Source organism: Excalfactoria chinensis, chromosome 2, assembly GCF_039878825.1.
Source record: "Excalfactoria chinensis isolate bCotChi1 chromosome 2, bCotChi1.hap2, whole genome shotgun sequence".
NCBI lineage: Eukaryota > Metazoa > Chordata > Aves > Galliformes > Phasianidae > Excalfactoria > Excalfactoria chinensis.
The window spans coordinates 104,480,879-104,501,912 of NC_092826.1; positions in this window are offsets into that span (position 1 = coordinate 104,480,879).

Below are 21,034 nucleotides of genomic sequence, written 5' to 3' on the forward strand. Positions count from 1 at the left end.
GTCTAGTTCTGGGTCCTCCAGTATTTGGGAGACTTGGTCATACTGGTAAAAGTCCATCAGAGGTCTTCTGAATTGATCAAGAACTTCTCTCCGAAGTGGAGAGGCTGGGAGAGCTGGAACTGTGTAATTTGGGGGAGTTTCAGGAGGGATCTTATTAATGTCTATAGATATCAGAAGAGTGAGTGGAAAGTAGGTTAAACCAGTCTTCTTCTTAGTGGTGTCCAACGAGAAGACGTGAAGCAATGGACAACTGGAGCACAAGAGATTCCATCTCAATATCAGGAAGCACTTCTTTTTCAGACTAGATATAACACATTAAAAAAAAAATAAAAATAAAAATAAAAAAAGGTTTACCAATTAAGCAGTAGAATGTAAAACTAAGAGTAAGAGAGTATGCACTGGAAGACTATGCAAAGACCTGGAAGAACATGATTTGATCTACAGGCTGACCCTACTTTGAGAAGGAGGCTGGACAAGAGACCTCCTGAGGTCTCTTTCCATTTGAATCACCATATGATTCTAGGGCAATGTTCTCTATCTATTCATAAAAACATGAGTAGGAAAATATTTCTCATTACAGATTCTTGGCTATCTTGGTCCCTAATCCATCCCTATTCTGAAAAATAGGTACTTTTCTAAGAAAAGTTTTTCCATGCAGGAAGTAAATCACACTAATCCAACCAACAAGCTCAAATATACAGGATGAGTTCCTAAAACTTCATTAGAAATGATTCACTTTGTTTTTTAAATAGACCTGAGTCAGTATTTTATATAAATATACCAATATTCACCATAATAATAACAAAACCAGAGGTGACTCAGCACAGAGTTCATATGCTATGATTCTGCTTCATTGCTGGATGAGTTTATTAATCATAATGAAGCATGGATATTTACTGTTATGAAGAATAAACTTCCCATTAAAAATATTTTGTAATTATTCATTGCAGGTCATTGTTCTGGTAAATTTAACAGAAATTGGATTCACTCATGAAAGTATTAGCACAAAAAGAGGCACAAATACAGTACAAACACTGCTGCTGAAAGTTTTAAAGTCATATTGTAGGCAAAATTTTCTGATTTCAGGAGGCTTAACTGTTATTCACTTACTGCTATTGTGTACACATGTAAATGTCAAGAGAACCAACTCATGGGTCATCTAGATTAAAAAATTGTAGTACACATAAGAGAGAGCTATGAAGACAAATTTAGTAGTAGTCAGCTTTTATTTACTTTATTATCAGTTGTATATACTTCGCCAGAAGAAAAAAATGAACACGAAACTCACTATGAATATATTAGTCTCTTAATTATCATAACCTTTAAAGAAATCCCTGAATAAGATTAGATTAAAATAATTTATGTAGAAAACCTATATCAGTATTAGCAATTCTTTTCAGGTTTCTTATATAGCCTTTCTTCCCTTTCTAATTATCCCAATCATTTTAAGCTATCAAGGGTATGTGCTTATGTAATTTTCCTACAATCATTTCCTCTTAAGGCTATTGAATATCTAGAAACTGTTACCACTGGGAGATAAAAGCATTACTAATTTCAAAGTAGCATAATTTAAGTACAGCTTGAAAATGTGAAGGGCTACTCAAGAGAATTTAATATGGAGGAGAGTAATCCATTGCAATGAATATTTTTTTTCCAAAGAGGAGATGTAAGGCTACAGTTATAAAAGATTCAGATATCATTTAAAAATCATTAGTTAGCCTAAACTACAAATGTCAAAGTCATTCTTTCTTAAATGTAATCCACAGCTGTGTAAATTCTGGTGTTTGGAGGTTTTCCTTTTGCCAGTAACAAATTTGCCATTACACTCATACCAGAGATGATTTGAAAAGACAAGGAACATGAAAACAGATGTTTCCACTTCAAAGTAAAAGGGGGAGGGGAGGAAAAAGAGAGAATTAAAATACATCAGAAGTAAAAACATAATGAATTAAACAAGTATAAATAAATGTACATAAGGATCAAATGAACAAACTGGTCAGGGACAGATCAGCATGATCGCTGCCAGAGTCCTCATCAGCTAAATTTTACGTACTCATAAATGCTTGATACAGAATAGTGGGTCTGGTTAGAAGCTGATTACTGTCCAGAAATTAAAAGAAGCATTTTCTCATTTTTAAAACTAATGAAATGAGAACAAGCTATTTGACTTCAGAAGTCTCAAGAGTGAGGAAATCCAGCCTACTGACATTGCAGCAATTCAATCTGAATGTTAGTCATAAAAGCCTGCAGATAAAGGGCGTGAAGTGCTGTACCTACCCACAACTGCCCCATAACATGCAATACTCTGACTCAGATTCTTTCCTCAGACTAAATCCAATTGTTGCAAAAGAAATTCATGATCTCTGAGTGTGAACTGTTTCTATGATGCAGTGCCTGTAGTTTACTTTGAAGCTTACAACTGGCCTGAACATAACCTAGAGGAGCTCTAGGGCTGCTCTAATTTAGAGTTATTTCCTCAAGATTGTGAATGGGAATGGATACTTGTGATGTAAAGAGCTCCCTATTGCTTCCCCTTTTTATCACATGTAAATACAGTTTAACCATTTGTGCCCAGCCAGAGAAAAAGGCATCCTTTTCCAGGCTAATCCTCACATAAACAGGCCTGGCCAAATGGGCCATTTTTTTTTCTGTTGGAATGTGGTCAGATAATCTGACTCAAGGGACTGACAAATTTCAACACAGATTATCGGAAACAAATATGAGGCCTGGATATAATACAGGAAGTTTTGTTTTTCCAAAGCACATCTTGAGCTGAAGTTCCTGTTCAATATTTGCCAGAACAAACAAACTGAGAGCCATAAAATTATTGGTTTTACTTAAATTTCTTTTCTGTTTTTCCTGCTGCATTGGTATAGATAGTTTTTACACCTGCTATATGTAGGCAGTTGCCAATTTACTTAGCATTTGGGAATCCCCAGATGGCATAAGACAGGAAAATGCATTGCACAACATACTGTAATATTTCTGGGCAGAAGAATATTCCTAGGAGAACTAGAACACTCTAATTTACTTGGGGGCTCTTTCATCACTGTTCTAAAATCACTGAAAACATCGAATCGTCTGAGCTGGTGAGAATCAAAGCTGTGTAGCTCAGTTTTTCAGCCTACAGCATGGCCCAGGAAATGATAATTAAGTCAATATGACAAGCAATTCAAAAAAGCCTGATCATTTTGGCTTCTTCTCAGGAGAGCTGGGAATCATTTTAAGGCAAAAGTTGAGTCATCCTTTCTTGCTGACTCATAAAGTAGGATGAAAATCTTGTTCAATGGACTTCCCCAGCTTTTACTAGGATAATTCTAAAAGATAATCTTGAGAAAATAAAGAAAATTTCTAGTTTTCCTTTCTTGATTTCAAAAGAGAAATCTTAACACCTTTGTTGTAATACTAGTAAACCTGGGTATTTCCTATAAAAACTTAATATAAAATGTTATAAAATCAAAATCTATTTTTTTGTGATAATCAAAAGTTCCATTGGACAAACCATCTTCATGGGGACAAATCACTACATCAGGGGGAACTTATGGAGAACCAGACTTTATGTAGAACAATTAATTGTATTTATTCTGAGTTAAATGCCACTGCCTTACTTAGGCATGCAATAGAATTAGTGATGTGGATAATATTAATCTGATTTCCTTACTCCAGATTCCTCACCATCTAAATATATTATCTTCTCATTAAATGTTTTGGACTTGGGGGGAACTTTTTATTTTCAGACAAGCACTGGTAATGTCTGCTTTCCAAGTGCTTTACATAACAGTCTTAGCTTAGGCCAGATTTCTTTTTCTTATACACACACACACACACACACACACACACACACACAACAAACAAACAAACAAACAAAAAATAATAATTAAAAAACGGAAATAAATGCAACTCTTTTGCAGTGAAATAAATGAATATCTAAACCAGCTTCTGCTTTTTGGAATGTTTCTGGAAACTTACTGAAGTTCTGCATCAAATTATTGTTTATAACTAATATCCTCTTGCTATTGTGTTTTTGAGTCTGGCTGCAGTTGTCTCTAGACATCTGCCAAGATTTACTGGGTTCTGGTATACAATGCCATTTAGACACTTGAGCATTTTTGGGGGGTTTATTTTATATCTTCCTTCTGAGATATCTGTCTGTCTCCATTTAATTAACACAAAAATGTGCAGCATCATTAAATGCTTTTAATCGAAACTAGCAGTGTTTTGGTGGCAGACAGCCTGCCATCCGCAGCCAAAAGTTATGGGCCTCTAGAAAAAGACCTTCTGCTAAGCAAGGATTTGCAAGTCATCCAAGACTTAGCATAGCATGAAAATAACAATTTTATACTGTTATTGTTATTTTCTTTGTAAATGTACATATTAGTGTGGTAAATAAATACAAACTTGGCTCTCCTCTCTGAGACGCTATTAGTCTTTCAATTTAATGACATGCTGCTTTTTGTTCTCTCAGTCTGTTCAAACATTCTCATTAACAGTTGGCTGATGAACTTCAGTGGAATTCGGTCCTCCTTATACATGAAAGATTGGAAAAACAAACAAACAAACAAACAAACAAAAAAGTTTGTATTTTTACCTGAGGTTTAATATTGTTCTGATATTGTGACAAATACTATCAGTTACTGAGACTAATGGCTATAATTTCTGGGAAGCAGCAGTAGAAATAGCTTTCAGGGAATTGTGTCAACCATTTCATAGAAATGATATAAGAGCAGAAATAGGAAAAACTAAAGAAATACAAAATACAAACATGGCACCATACACCAAAAATTAATTTGCAGTTTCACCAGAATCCTCCATTAGACCCACAGAATTCTGGTGCAACACAATGTGACATCTGTCCTGTCCTTAGAAATTCTTAAAATCCGTTTCATTTTTCTGTTTTAATTTTTTTTCTTATAAATTCTTGATTTGACCAAAGAGAGAATACCCTGAACAATTGCAAATTAATTCTGTGAATTGAATTCTGGAAAGATATGATAATTTTAAGTTCTTTTAAGAGAATATAAAAGAGAAGGTAAATGTATGCCTTGTTGTACAGAATGATGGAGATGGAGAAGGAAAAAAGGAGAGAAGATAATGGTCAATATTATAAATTCTAAAGAACCTGTTTGTGGAATGATATTTAGGGACTGAAACTAAATGTTGACTATGTAAGTAAAGAAAAAGAAAAATGATATAGACCAAAAGTGTGAGAAAAAAATAAGAAAATGTAGAGCTGGTGAGAAAAAAAAAAAAAAAAAAAAAAAAAAAAAAAGAGAGAGAGAGAGAGAGAGAGAGATAAAGAAGAGAATTTAAAGAGTATTTGTTAAAATTTAAAAGGAAACTACATGTTTTCAGAACTTGAACTTTAGCACAGAAAATAGGGGAAATAGGTCAGTGTAACAGATACGTTTTGAACGTACATTTTATTTGAACTTAGCCAGAAACATCACCACTGAGAGAAGAATAACGATGGATACATCATGATGAACTCTGTATGTCAAAACAAATCTATTCCAGTATTTTTTGCTAGCATTCTACTAGAGTAATTGTAGAGGCCAACTTCTCCATGTAATCCATGAAGCCCATAAACCTGCCTCCCCACCCTCCACCCCCCAAAAATAGGGAAATTAATTAAAATCACTGAAAACAGATTATGTACATTTCTGAGACCAAAATGTTCTGCAATAAATGCATGCATTTATTGATTTGAGTAGCAAAATACGCAGTTCAATCATTTATATCAGAAAACTAAGTATTCAATCACTCTGAACTTCTGTGACAATCTGTGTATCACAGCTTTGGACACATTTCCCTACTCTTTTGTAATCTCTAGTCCTGGATTAAAACTTATTTCAGTTCTCCTGCTTGCAACTTGCAAAATAAGACAACTTGCTCTGGATCATGATTTCAACACAGAAGAAGGCTAGAAAAAAAGATTAGAGAACAGTTGTCTATATAAATAGATTTTCAGAATCCCACAGGTTACTTACCTTTGCAGTATCTAAATTCAATATCAGCCTTTCAAAGGATGCCTTTCACTTCTGCAAGCATAGAATTCATTTACTTTATAGAAAAGATAGTCATCAAGTTATCATGCATGTAAGTCATCTTCACAAACATTTTAAAGAATTAATTTCCTTTTTTAATACCTGCTTGCACATTGTTTTCTCTCTTTTATGTGCAGGTGAGTGTATACAGTGCAGCAGTGCTATAAACAGTCATTTTTTTTTTCTTAATTCTCATTTAGTACATTTGAATAGTACCAGAAACACAATAGTTCAAGTGCCTATAAAGAGAAATATGTGAATCAGGTGATTTTGCAGTTCATTCATTTCTAGAATTAAATACACCTGAGTTTAGGAGCTTTGGTTTATTTACGCAATCCTTTGTATCACTGCTGCCTTGAAGACTGAAATGAACTTGTCTTCCATTTTCCATTTGCAAGGAAGGCGACCACAGTGCCTATGTTATAGTTTAATTAACTTTAGGGTAACTCATAAATCACAGCATCCTAATCTTATAAGATGTATTTTGTCAAGTCTGTAATGATATTTTCTGTCCAGAGTGTCATGTTCTCCCTAAATAGTTCAAAGTATCATCTCAAGTTGTCCTCTCTGCAGATTTTGGAAATACTGTTGTATGGGAAAGAGTACCATGTAGTTGTATTCTCACAGTATTTCAGTTTTTCTGTGCAGAGATGATGGATTTATTCATGAAGACTGGAAGCCAGACATTTAGTGCTAGCTTCAGTGCTCCCAAACCTATTTTTGTACCCCTAACCAAATGAGTGTTGACACATTCTGTACACACGTTATCCACCCACACTCATGCACTGTATTGAGCTCTTGAGAAGATGAGGATCATGGCAGTTACTACTCCCAGCGATAGAGCACACACATCAGCTCCACTTTGAACCTTGTTGATACTAGAATTCATTTTACTGACATCAGATGTGGTAGGTATCTGGGACAATGAACTAAACCTAGACATTGCATGGGATTGTCACACTTCAGTTGATTAGCATAAAAAATGACATTTAATCTGATGCTAAGCTGTGTTTTGCATGGAATTAGCCATCCGTTAACTGGGAGATAGCAACCACAAGGATCAGAAACATTATTTATGCTTCATCTATTTTCATTTCTGTATTTGGTACTTTATTAATGTCTCACTTTTTCCCTCCTTCCTCACCTCACTTAATCTACCTGATAAACAAAAGTGAAGGACTTTAGTGGCATTTACTTCATATTATTATTCTGGACCAACTGTGCTTTTTGTGAAGGCATACAATATCTGTGTGACTGGTTTCATAACTTCACATAAGGGAAAATCATACTAACCTGAAAATTATTATTTAGCAAACTAATAACTCCATCTTATGTTTCCCTGACATTAGAAACTAATGCACTTTAAATATCATGGGATGAGTCTCATTCAGAATTCTTTCAACCGAGATCCTGAGCTGTATATGCATGTGAAATACGTACAATTTGGGGGTGGTTTGTTTTTTGTTTGTTTGTTTTTTGTTTGGTTGGTTGTTGGTTTTTTTTTTGTTTGTTTTTTTGTTTGTTTGTTTTTTGCATAGTGCTGAAGGTTCATCCAATAGAACTTTATGTGCAACCTAGAAATAACACATATAATTAAACATATATGAAAAAAAAAAATGGATGCAGTAAATAAAAATCAATACCTTAGCAACATTTTACAATGAAAAACAATTTCTCTTTATGTTCTTCATAACTTAGCTTACTGGACTGCAAAAATTATCTAGGTTCCAAATAATTTTGGAAGAAATACTCATGCTAGTGCATATGTGTTGCAAAATATGCTAATCCTGAAGAAAAGTTACCTGTACACTTATTATTAAGAGGTCTATGAAATATAGACAATCCACAGTGTAGGTATACCAGGCAAATCTGAAATGATTTTACCTCCAATTGCTTGATATAGAGACATTATTACTCTTAAGGTAATCCCCTTACAATAGTGTTGTGGGCTGGCCACAGTGACCTTCCCTAGCAGGACAGGGGAGAGAAGAGGAAGACCAGAAGTGAGAAAACGGGTGGGCTGAGGTAAAGACAGTTCAATAGGGGAAGGGAAGGGAAGGGAAGGGAAGGGAAGGGAAGGGAAGGGAAGGGAAGGGAAGGGAAGGGAAGGGAAGGGAAGGGAAGGGAAGGGAAGGGAAGGGAAGGGAAGGGAAGGGAAGGGAAGGGAAGGGAAGGGAAGGGAAGGGAAGGGAAGGGAAGGGAAGGGAAGGGAAGGGAAGGGAAGGGAAGGAAAAGGAAAACAACAACAACAACAAAACAAATCATAAATGATGCAAAGTGTATCAGTCACCACTTCCCACAGGCAGATTGATGCCCAGCCATGAGCAATGGCTCTCTTTGTATGCAGTCCCATCCATGTTTCCTCTAATCTAATATTATTGCTGTTTCTGGTGTTATATATGGTAAAAATTATCCCTTTGGCCAAGTTTGGTCAGCTGTCCCAGCTGCATTCCCTCCCAGCTTCTTGCCCGTCACCAGGCTACTTCTAGTGTGGAGTGAGAGTAAGAAGTTTCAGTTGATAAAAAGAGAATGACCTTGTGCTGTGCAAATGCTGTTCAGCATTTTCCATATCTGTGTTATCAACTCCATTCTAGCCACAAATCCAAAATACAACACCATATGGGCTGTTTCAAAGGAAGTTAACTCCATCTTGGTCAGTGCACATACAGATTGTTTTGTTTTTTCAATTAAGAATTTCAGAGAGAATTAGTATTGCTTTGGAAGAATGCCATCTTAATCTAGTGATAATTGAAAACTGTGGTCCATATAGAGAACTATAGTATGTTTTAACCTTTTATTATCTTTTGGAAAAGGAATTTCTTCTGTTCTGAGCATGGAAATGAAGAGTTCACAAAATAAATGTTCACACAAAAACACCTATTTACTAGTATAGCTTGTTAGTATCTCCCCTGTGACACATGCAGGAGAATTCTGTACAATTAAAGGTAAGTGCTCAGGTGCAAATTTACTAGCATGAATAAAGATATCAGTCCTTAGAGACCACTAGCCAATGCAGTGTACTTTAAGCACTGCATGCTCTAAGATCTCATATAGCTCTGCAGCTCTCTCTGTCTGACTGGGACTGCTGCTGCTGCTGCTGCTGCTGCTACTGCTGCTACTGCTGCTAATGCTGCTCCTCCTCCACCTCCTATCTGCCATCTTAGAAATTATTCCTTCAGATCTAAAAGAATACCTGAGATCATCAGCAAACACACAAATCCAAATAGCTATCCACAGAGTGCAAGGTATCATTTTAAGGAACCAGATTTAAACTGGGTAAGAATCCCTTTTATAAGACTGAAAACAAAATAAGAGTTCAATATACGGAATTTATGTTGTTCTGAAACTAACATTTTTAGAGAAGAAAGACTACTGTTTGGAGTGTATCATAAGAAATAAGGCTGGAGATACTGTAAGGGTTGAGGGTTTGAACAGAGAAAATCCTAATGTTATATGCTTAATACAGATTTGGGAAAAGTTATCTAACCTAAATTTATGACAGGATTAGTAGGAGCATGCTGAGTTTTGGTCAGTGTTCTGTAGTTATATATAAGACTGGGGCAAAGGTTATTATTAAGGCTAAAGTTTAAGTTACAAAACAGGCTTGTGAACTGAAGTTAATAAAGGATCTAACCTTAGGTAAGCCTGCCATTCTAGAATTGGAGTCAGAGTTAATTCCTCAGACATTTATGTGAAAATTTCGAGTTTTAGCCAACAATACCATATTCTCTAAGATTCAACCTACGGCTAAGTGGGTGTATAAAAATAGAGGAAGTTAAAAGATGTAGGCAACAATGAAATCAGAAGGTCTATGCTAGTCTTACTTTCTGTCTGGTTCCACTGAGGCTTAGAATACACACCAAAATTAGGTGCCTAATAGAATTGTGACTAGCTCACAAAACTCAGTGTAATCCCTTAAGTCCAAATAACACTGCTACTAGCCCCCAGAAAACCTCAATTAATCCTTTGGATCCAAATAACACTGCTCCTAAGTTTAGTCCAGACATTTTGTGTAAGAACAATATTAAAACAAGCCCTCATCTCTCTGCATTCCTTACTCCAAGCCTTAGATTTAACTCAAGTGCAACTTAATGGAAGTCTCTTACCATATTTCCCTTCACATATAACATGACAAGCACTAAAGTTACACCAGTGAACATTTCTAAGCCAAGAACTGATCACATCTCAGAACTTAATATATTTCAGCATCCTAACATATTTCTACACCTTCACTTAAGAGTAATTTCAATAATAGTCACACCACCATCAGAAACCTAACTTCATACACAAGCTAAAGTCAAACATTAACAGGAGGTCTTCACATTTTCCATTTTCAGAATAATGTACTATAAATTTAAAGAGCCAGGATTCTATACTGATCTTCATGCACTGGCCATCATTTAGCCTAGTATAAACTCATGGCTAGAGTCAGGGTTCAGATTCAGAAATGCAGGAAGGTCTGAAGTGTAATCAGTACTGGCTTTAATTAAATTGGGTGATCTATAGATTAACCCTATAAGACTGATGGCTTTAGGAACTTATTGTGCTCTCTGTTAGTCAGGTTTCCCAACTGAAGCTTTATGTCCAAGGAGACTTGGCTTTGGATATGACTTTGGCTTTGGATATGAAGTGGCCAAAAATTATCCCTAGCTTCTAAATCTTTCCAAACACAGACATAATTATAGCTCAGCACACCTCTGGCACTTTTAAAAACTGTATTTCTAGCCTTCAACTGGCAATAATTAACTCTAGAACAAAATACTGTCACATACAGCACTTACTTCCAGAGCAGTATTCTGTAATCTTATACATGAACCTAGGACCCTAATTCTACTACAGGACTTAGTACAGGCAATACATCAAATCCAGCAAGATTTCGGTCATTTAAGAAATGTCAGAAAAGCTCTCTAAACTCTAAAGCCTCATCACATTTCTAGAAACAAGGCATATGACTCAGAATAAATCTGATTAATGAATACCTATGAAATTCAATATTACTGGTAGTTTCAAAGAAGGATATTGGTATAATTTTTAAGCATCAGGATTGAGAGCATGGTTAAACACATTTCAAAAGTGTCAAAAAAAAAAAAAGATTTCGATCATGGAAATGGACTATGAATATAACTAATATTTTACTTTTTAAAGTAAAGAAAAAGTATTTCACTTTAGATACAAATATCTATGTTACTCACTTGTCACACTAAATTCTTTGTTCAGAGTATCCTCCAGAAGATTTTACAGAACCTAGTCAAGACCTTTAAATTACCCTTAAACAAATCTGTTTTGTCAAACCAAGCATCCAGTTTGAAAGGAGTAGCAAATAGTATGAGCCCACAACAGTGTGATGCAAAAACAGAATATGATAGAAAGGAGCAACAGAAGTGGTGAGGTCCTGGAACAGGATGCCCAGGGAGGTTGTGGATGACCCATCCTTGGAGGTGTTCAAAGCCAGGTTGGATGGGGCCCTGGGCAACCTGATCTAGTAATTGTGGAAGTTTGTTGGCCCTGCCAGGCAGGGAGGTTGGAACTTCATGATCCTTGAGGTCCCTTCCAACCCAGGTCATTCTGTGATTCTGTGATTCTGTAACAGAAAATAAAAAGATACAGAACACAGGTAGTTTACCTGAAAGATCATAGGTATTTCAGAAGCTGAAGGAGAAATAAAAATCTCCACATGATTTATAAAAGCAAAAAGTGTTTTAGTACTTAACAATGCAACTATTACAAATGCATTATTTTACTGCAGAATTCCTTACAATTAATGCAAGTGTTATTTCTCATAAACTGTATTATAATATAATAATATATATGGGAAAGAACAGATAGCAGGAATTATTTCCTATATACTTTGGTCTGATTGGTATAAAATGAGGCTTGTTTTAGATTCATTGGTCACATTTTTCTTATAAGAATTATTTACCCTATTAGCTTGGGACATATTTCTCTCCTTGATGAAATGAATAGGGCTTGTGTGTGTTTTTCCTGTGAATCCTTACCTAGCAACAGCAGAGATTTCAATCGTTGTCCATCATACTTTTGGAACATTTTCTATCATATCCTGAAAAAAATGCACTGATGAAAGTAAATACCTACTCCTCATCCTATTGGGCTTATTTGTTCCCACTGAGGCATCTTAAAATGGCGATTTTTTATTTTTTATTTTTATTTTTTTTATCTAACTGCATGTAGAAATACAACCTCTTATTTGAAAAATCCTCCGCAGGATTAGAAATGTTTATTAAAGCAGATTTGGACAAGTCACATGTTATTTCCAAAGATACCTTTAACTCAGATGGACCTGGTAAAATGTACTGATATGCACCTACTATCAAAGGCAGAAAGGTTGCATATGGGATGTAAGATTACTGTGGGCCAAAGTTCAGACAGTGATGGGACAAAGGCTGCATCAGAAAGTGGCTACCTGCACCAGTTTGAAATCACAAAGATCCTACCAAGGGCAGCATATCTGTACCCTCTGTGCTCTGTGTCTTTGGAGTTTTTATCCTGTCCGTGGAAGTTTGAACTAGATCCAGCTTTCCTGAACTGAGTCCAGAATCAGAGCCTCCCAAAACAGAAATGCCCACAAGTGATAATGAAAATTTTACTTCCTGGAGGAAATGCAAAAGTTCTTTGACTACAGCACTTGTTATCCCTTGAAAATAACTGGGACTCGAGAGAGACAAAACAGATGAGATGAAAGGAGTAAAAACATTTTTGCAGTTCTATAACCTATATATATATGTATGTGTATAAAATTCCTTATACTGCTACTTATAAAAAGTTTTCTATAAAAACTTTTGTTACTGATCCTCTTGCTCCTATCCCCCTTGTCAAGGGCAAAGGTGTCAGCCACTAGATCAGGCTGCAGTTTCTCTGGGCAAACTGTTCTACTGCCTGAATCATGAATACAATGTACATCACTGATATCATGTTATACCTTCCTTGAGGAAGAGGATATGCAAGAGTAAACACAAATGAAGCAAGTTATCAAACAAAGTCCCATAAAACACATGAGTTGTCACTTGCGTAAGTCCAAATCTTTAAGACTTTTTCTCAAATTCAGAATAAACTGTGATTCCTTGTAAAAAGTATCTCTGTTTGATGCTTCAAAAGGAACTCTGAAGACTTCTGCATTCCCACCTAGTGAAAATTCTCCCATATTCCAACCTAAAATGCTTTTTCAGCTTCTCTGAAATATTTATGTGGGACTGCTTCATTATTTTTCATTTTAAAATTAGCTCTTGAATCGGTATTTTCAGTTTTCCTCTGAAACTGAGAGCTCAGAGGAATAGAAAGTTCAATAATTCAGTTCTCAAAAATGAAATTCCACTGTTCACAGGAAGGGTTGTTTAGCAGTCTAGAAATATGAGCAAATGTTTTGTTTCATTTGTACAGTCTCTGCTCACCTCCTGTAACATGCAAGCATTTTGCATCTTAGAGGAAACATTTGTTTGGATGAAACCTCAAAATGTGTTCTTTGATCACTGCAAATGGCTGACTTCTGTTTATGGAATGTTTTTACCAGCAGAAATACTATGATTTAAGCTAGTAAGATGTCATTGTGCAGTGTGTTCTTTGGGAATCTTTCTGCCTGTCTTTTCTCTATTATTCTTGGAAGATCAAAACCGAAAACTGAATTGCAGCCACTGTTGTGAGGACTGTGTATCTGTGTAAGCAGCTCAGGCAAGCTCCTGTTGTAAAGTGTTGAGGACAGGACACAATTACAGATGAGATTTTTGCTCTCTTCTGGGAGCAAGAAACTGGTTAACTTTGCAGAGTGCAGAAATCACACATTCAGAACCAAACTGAGAACAAGCCTGTGGTTTTTGCCTAGTCAGATGAACAGTTTGTGGGCAGGTTGGAGGAGGGGGAAGGGCTGCCTTTCTATTTCCTCCTCTGTGCCTGTGACATGTTACTATTTTTGAGACTTCATATTCTAAACTGGGGATTTTTCAGTCTGTTCCAAGAAAAGAAATATAAGTACCCCCACAGGGTATGCATTTGTGTTCGGAAAGCACAGATAGCATGCTAAGCAAGGTATGTGAACTTGCCTGCTTTCTTTACCCTGGGGGAAACATAACACATTTGAACACACTGTCAAAGAATACATGTAGGACTTAGATAAAGTATTATTAAAATAAATAAATAAATAATCTGTTCATATTTTATTTGTTTGCTCTGCTCATATCTGCAAACAATACAGTTTATAACAGGTTATAACACTTGGTTGCATGCTTACTCACAAATGTTAACATGAGCAAATATTCACAGACATTCTAAACTGATAGAAGACTTCACAAAATACTGTTAAAGAACTGTATGTTCCCAAAATATTCCTCAGAATTTCAGATTTATTGTTACCCCGGAAGGAAAAACAATAAGAAGATAACATACATGATTAAACCTGTTGTTCCCATAGTGAACACTCACGAATAACACATTGTTAAGTACTGGATTTTTATCTTCTGGTGATGCCTATTGTATGCTATGTGAGCACATACAGCATGCTCCCCCCTGAAAGGTTGAGTATCTATCTATTTCAGCAGAGTAACACTTATTGCAACATACTCACCGATTGCCTGGGAACTAAAAATGGCTACACTTGTCTTCTACATTATTTTCAGTAAATCATTCAGCATACTCTTGTTTAATTGTTACAGATCTCAGCTGCCTTCTGCTGATGCAAAGGAAATGTAGAACATGCAAGTCAAAATGCTATTTGCAAGGTACACCTTGGATTAGATCCTGCATATTATTAGAAATTCTTTATTGAGAGACTAGCAGCTTTTTTTATAATTGTATTCATTATAGTAGCTTGCAGCAAATACTCAGCATCTAATCACTCTCCTCTCAAACATTTCCCAGTTTCAGCAGAGGCATAATTAAGCTGGGTTACTAAGTGATTGAAAATAAGATATTCTTTACTAGGTTTATACCTGGAGACATTTGTTATGAATAAACATTTTAATTTAATTTTTAATTGGTGTTCTTTTTAAAAAGATGAACGTATATTGCTATTATACTGCGGCATGAATACTCCTGATCTCTAAACACATAGCTTGTTTAGGATGCACTACTTCCAGTTTGCCAAATATTATGCTGCAGGAGGATGAAGTCTGGAAAAGAGCAGTCTAAAAATAGATCTGCTGATCCCACAGTGGTCGTTACTTTACTCCCAGGCTTTATGTCTAGCTGATCAGAAGAGCTTGCTGAGGTGCCAGTGCAATAACCTCACTGAATCTTCTCTGCTGTTTCAGGCTTATCTCTTCAGCATCTCTACAGACCCCATCTTTGAAATTTGCATTTTCTGAACTGTGTGTATTACAGGAAAAAACTACATTCTGTGCAAATCTTATGTATAAATAATTTCAAGATTCAAAGAATACCAAGCATGTAGACTAATTATATGCAGCAGCACATCTACAGCTGGAAAAAAAAAAAAAAAAAAAAAAAAAAAAAAAAAAAAAAAAAAATGTTTGTGATACAGCTGTTTCTAACAGAAGGAAGTTTATCTCCTTATAAGCTATTTTGTTTCATTTTCTGAGTGCTTTTTCTCCTATTCTTTTTTCAAATTTTATTCAGCACTACTTACAGTACCTTCCACAGACTATATTTAAAACATCATAAATCATATGCTACTCAACACCTGCAGGCACAATCAGTTATAATTCAATTGGTAAGCTTTGCTAAATGCAGCAAGGGTCCCAACCATCCAGCTGAGGTGAGGTTTTGCCATCTGCTTCAAAACAGTCATGGACGACAAAAAACGAACAGAGCTGACGTGCAAGTCTCTCAAGGAGAAAAGAAGCCTTGGGCTGCTAAATGTCAAAACCACTTACTTCTCAACCCACCCAAGTGTTGAGTCAGCTGTGTGGTTTGAAGATAAATGACCCAATGAGCCTAAATACTATTGCTATGGCAATTTGCAGTGCCTAAAAGGAGGGTATTTTGGTCTATTGTGCTGCCTCTTTATCAAAACTGTAACAGAACCTGAAGCATAATAGCTTTGTTTCCAAATTAACAACACACAAACCTATGAGTAAAACAGAATAGCTATAAAGTGTCAGTAGTCTCTTAACTGCACTTAATTTTGTAGCAAATATATAGCTGAGCAGGTGCAGGGGGTGGCCTTATGAGACAGTCAAAATGACTGCTGTGCTGCCTTGTATAATTGTTGCGACAATGTTGTCCAAATACTAAATGTTATCTTCTTTTTTTTTTTTTTTTTTTTTTTTTTTTTTCCTCTCCTCACTGAGCCACTGAGCCAAGGTTTTCAATGTAGGCTTGTTAGCAAGGTGGTTAAACAGAAGTTAACTCAGATATGGGTTCTTGTTTACAAAAGTCCTCGTATTCTCTCCTTGTCACTTCATAAAACTTTGAAAGCATCCATCAAAGAGAACACTGATAGATCATGTCTCATTTCAGCCACAAAGCCCTTCCTTATGTAGATCCATGTATTTTGAAGCCATCCCAGGGAGGAAATAAAAATCATTATCAGTAATTCCTTTAAAAAATCAGAGCAAAAATAAGATGTACAGTGTGTGGAGATGATGGGTGTCATAGTGGAATATTGACAGCAGCACCACACAACTATGACAATGGGAAAACAAGAAGTAAATCAAACAGCTTTCATAGGCTGATCAGTGTGACTAAATGCTTTGATATGGTCTCACCAGATTCTCCTGCTAAGTTGGGGTGCAATTCAGCTGGCATCTGGTATGTTCAGGCATATAAAAATTAACAGTTCCAAGAATTAGGAGAAAAGTCTTTTATTAGTCTGTGTGACAACAATATCACAGAAAGATATCCTGAATAGATTTTAGTTCCTATGCCTGTATGGACAATCAGTAGAGCAATCTGCAGGGGCACCTGTTCTTGCTACTGTCAAGAAGGCAGCAAGACATTTATTTCAGGAGGGTCCATCCCATACGCTGTTTCTGTGTAAGGACACCCTACAGATAAAATAAACTATTCTGAATTACAGGTTCCTTCAAAATAAAGTCTCCTTTTGAAGTGCAGTTAACAGGTACAGATGCCTCACACTTCACAAGAGTGTAACAGAAAACATGTATATTAAGAAATTTTTAAAGTAACTTTTCCCATGATCTCACAAATTCATATAATTTTCTGTCAATATATAGCAGTGGGTTTGTTAAACATGTTTAAATACACTATTTCTAGCAGTAGATTCTGTGCAAAGATGCCAAGTTTCTGTTACATATACAGATATGAATTTGAAAGAGGTATAAGAATTAAATTATTAGAATTAATCCAGAACTATGCAACTTATTAAACTAAAATCCTGAACTCCAGAGTCTTAATTCACTTTTAAGATTCATTCATAACCATAATTCATAAAAAATAATCAGGATTTTTGTATCATCTGTTACTCCAATTGTCCCTAGCTGCATGCAGTCTGAGAGTTTCCTAAGTGTTCTCTTGTGAGTCTCAAGTCAGAGTGATATTTGCACGGATGATGTAATATTTCTGCTACAAACTGTGTGATTCATTTTGCCTAGCAACTATACCAAGCGTACTGTTATATATACAATTCAACAATTCTAACATCAAATTCTTATTCCTTAAAAGCATTCCTTGTGTTCGGAGACTGATTTTGAAGATGACAGAGTGGATCTCTAAAATACAGCTGGAGTCACCTAAAACAATGCTACATAAAGTTAGCATTAAAATTATGTAAGGGTTTCCTGTTGCATGACCTAAAGAAAAGGAGCTGTGATGATTCTGCTTTGTTGTGTTGAATCCTATACAGTGATCATAGAAAATATGTCATCTGTTCTAAGGTTTCATTTTGCATGAGCTTTTAAAATTTTCTTTCTAGTCATTTTACCCTCACTTCTGTGAACATATATATGGCTGCTTTATTTTCTGTACTTCCAAATTGCTTGAACTGACGTAAGAAATATGATAACTTGGAAGCAATAAAAACCCTTCTCTCCTCAGGGTAAGGTTAGCTGGTTAAGAAGCAGCCAAAAGACTGGAATTGTAGAGTGAGGGAATTTTCTTAACCTTAATGACCTGAAGTTCTTGTTGTGCTTCGAAACTCCATGACAACAGCTATTCCTGTTTTTTCTATCATTTTCTGTGAATAAGCATTTACTTATCTCATATTTGTAAAGTATTCCTTTGCTCTGGTCATATGTATCAAAAGTTCTTAATTCTGAATTCTGTAAGAGTTCTTGTCTGTAAATTAAGTATGATTCAGTTACTACTGGCTATGAGATACATTGAACTCAGTGAATATTTCATTAGATTGTAATCCTTTCTTGCTCAAGGAAAACAAGATGGTTATAAACTTTACTACACAACAAATGAAATACTTCAGTCAAGATAATTTAATGCTAATTGAGAAATCTTGTATTTTGGAGAAAGATAAATCATGTTAACCTAATTCTGTTTTTTTATTGATCTTCAAAAAAAAATAAAAATCTGAAGAGAATAAAAATTTGTTACTTTTCTTTCAGAAATGCATTTATTTAGGATGTTTATTCATAGAAGCCAAAACTTGCATGTTAACCAGCACATACACTTCGCTGTATGTTAGCTTTCATACATGGAAGAGTGCACTAAGGTTTGGATTCCCATCAATATTAGATGGTAATAACTCCAAACCAATAAATGAAATTATCAAATTTAAGTTAAAAATGATAGTGATTAGTACAGTCTGTCTACTGTCTGAACAGGAGGTGGCTCCAGCTATCCATACCCATGTGACACTATCATTTCCTTATCATTATCATTAGGTTTCAAAATCTGAGAATTCTTGCAGAAGAGATCTGAATATAAAACAATATGAAGGAAAAGATGAGCCCTTTATCTCCAAAATCAAGTAACTTGAACTGTGAACAGTATACAGAATGAAGAGTTTAAAAAGAGATAGTGTTCTTCTATATCTGTATCTGGGTTTAAATCTGGTAACTCATATTAATAATGGAATCACAAAATGCATATTTTCTTTTAAAATAGACAGTTGTCTCATTCTGAAAGTGACTGTTGAGTTCTACCAATTCAAATGGCAATCCATTCATATCCATGATAATATCAAAACCTAGAGTTCCGGGTGTCTCCTACTGGGCTAACACCTTCCAGTACCCCAGAATATTCAGAAAACTTTCTTGCTTTTTGGAAAGCAACATATTATAAGAATGATTGTATCTATCTGGGGAATAGATTTTCTATCTACTGCAACAGATATCAAAGTTGCAGAACAAAAAAAACAAAACAAACAAACAAACAAAAAAAACAATAAAAATAAATCAAGGACTTCACTCTTTACAGGCAAAAGCGTTATTTATGGAGAGGAACTGTAGTAGGTGTCTACTCTGGTAGCGCAAACTATCTGCCCAAAATCATTACAGGAAACATTACATTGCCACTTGCTTCTCAATGCGTGAAAATCTAAAGGAAAATTTTAGCCACATTAATGAAGTAATAGAAAGCAGAATATTAGTCTCCCCATTTTCATTAATAGAACAGTTGGTACTTGATAGTTCCATGGGGAAAAAAAAAAAAAAAAAAAAAAAAAAAAAAGAAGTAGAAAAAGTAAAATTTTTCTCAATATAAATCAGAACAGTAGTGGACAAGTGTTTAAATATGATATACATTATGTCATCAAGATCTGCTTAGATCTTATCCAGTCCTACAAAAATCTAAATAATTTACAGTTTTTTGAGAAATAAAAATCTGTGCATATGCTTACAGAGAAGGCTGCCTCATTCCACCCTGAGCTGCTATCCTTGGAAACTCTGGATCCCAATTGCTAGAAGATACCACTGTCCAACTGGAAAACTGAAACATGTGCTGGAGCCCCTTGCCTTATTTTCAGTCATGCCATGACTACAGTTTTTGTTGCACCTATCAATGCAGATCCAAATGAGACTTTTGTTCTTGACTAGTTGTCCAAGTTGTAGGTGTTCAGAGGTAAAGGAAAATATTATGATTTCAATACAAATCAAATTATTTCCTAAAACTTTTTTTTTTTTTTTTTTTTTTTTTTAATGTGTTGACTAGTTTCTTAGAGTTTTGTGGACTGTTTTATTACTATACATAAGAAACACCTTCATTTTTTTCCTCTCTTATTTTTCTGTGACCTAACTTCTGTCCTGCCTGACTAGGAAAGAAATTTCAGATTTTCCACAGTTCTTAATCTAGACAGACAGTGCAGGTCTTAACGCTACCAGTGCAATGTTTACATCCCAGGTTAAGTTAAGTTTTGTGGTTGTGTTAAACTGTACATGCACACAGCTGAGACTACGCTTATTTCAGTGAATAACATCTTCAAAATTCTGCTTGATTATCATCAAAAAGCCCAGACAACTGTATGCTTCAGTTCTTTTATCTAAGTAAGGATAATACACGGACACAGATGCCCTGATCCTTGGCAGACTTCTTAAAGCCTTAGGAAATAGTATGTTTTTCTGTCTCTACGTTTCTCAGTTTTCAATCTACCAGTCATCTTCAGAGCTTACCAGGCAAGATAAACTCTACATTCAAATAAAAAAAAATAATAATAATCAAGGGAAACAAGGTATTTTGCATTTCTATGCTTCTGCTCTATGCTTGCATTTCTCTGGGGAATGCTCTAACTACCCAGATATACATTGCTGCAGTGTGTTGCCTCAGTCCTTCCTATCAAAATTATTCCCCTCAGTCTAATTAAATGTTCCATTTGGTCAAGAAGAAACATGACTTTGTGGTTTGATAACTAGTGTATTCACCTGGGAATTAATTTTTAAGGAACAAAATATTTTAAATCAGACATTGACTGCATGAGCCTTCAAAACAGTAAGGGAAAATGTCCTAATCACAGAGATACTACATCTCTGATGAACTTCATTTTTCACAGATATCACAGAATATCCTTATTAGGAGAAGCCATGGTGACCTTTGCTCTTCCAGTCTTATTGTTAGCAAATTCATAGGAAACTAATAAAATGCAGCTCTAGTTTACCTCAACTGCATAATCTCTGGCA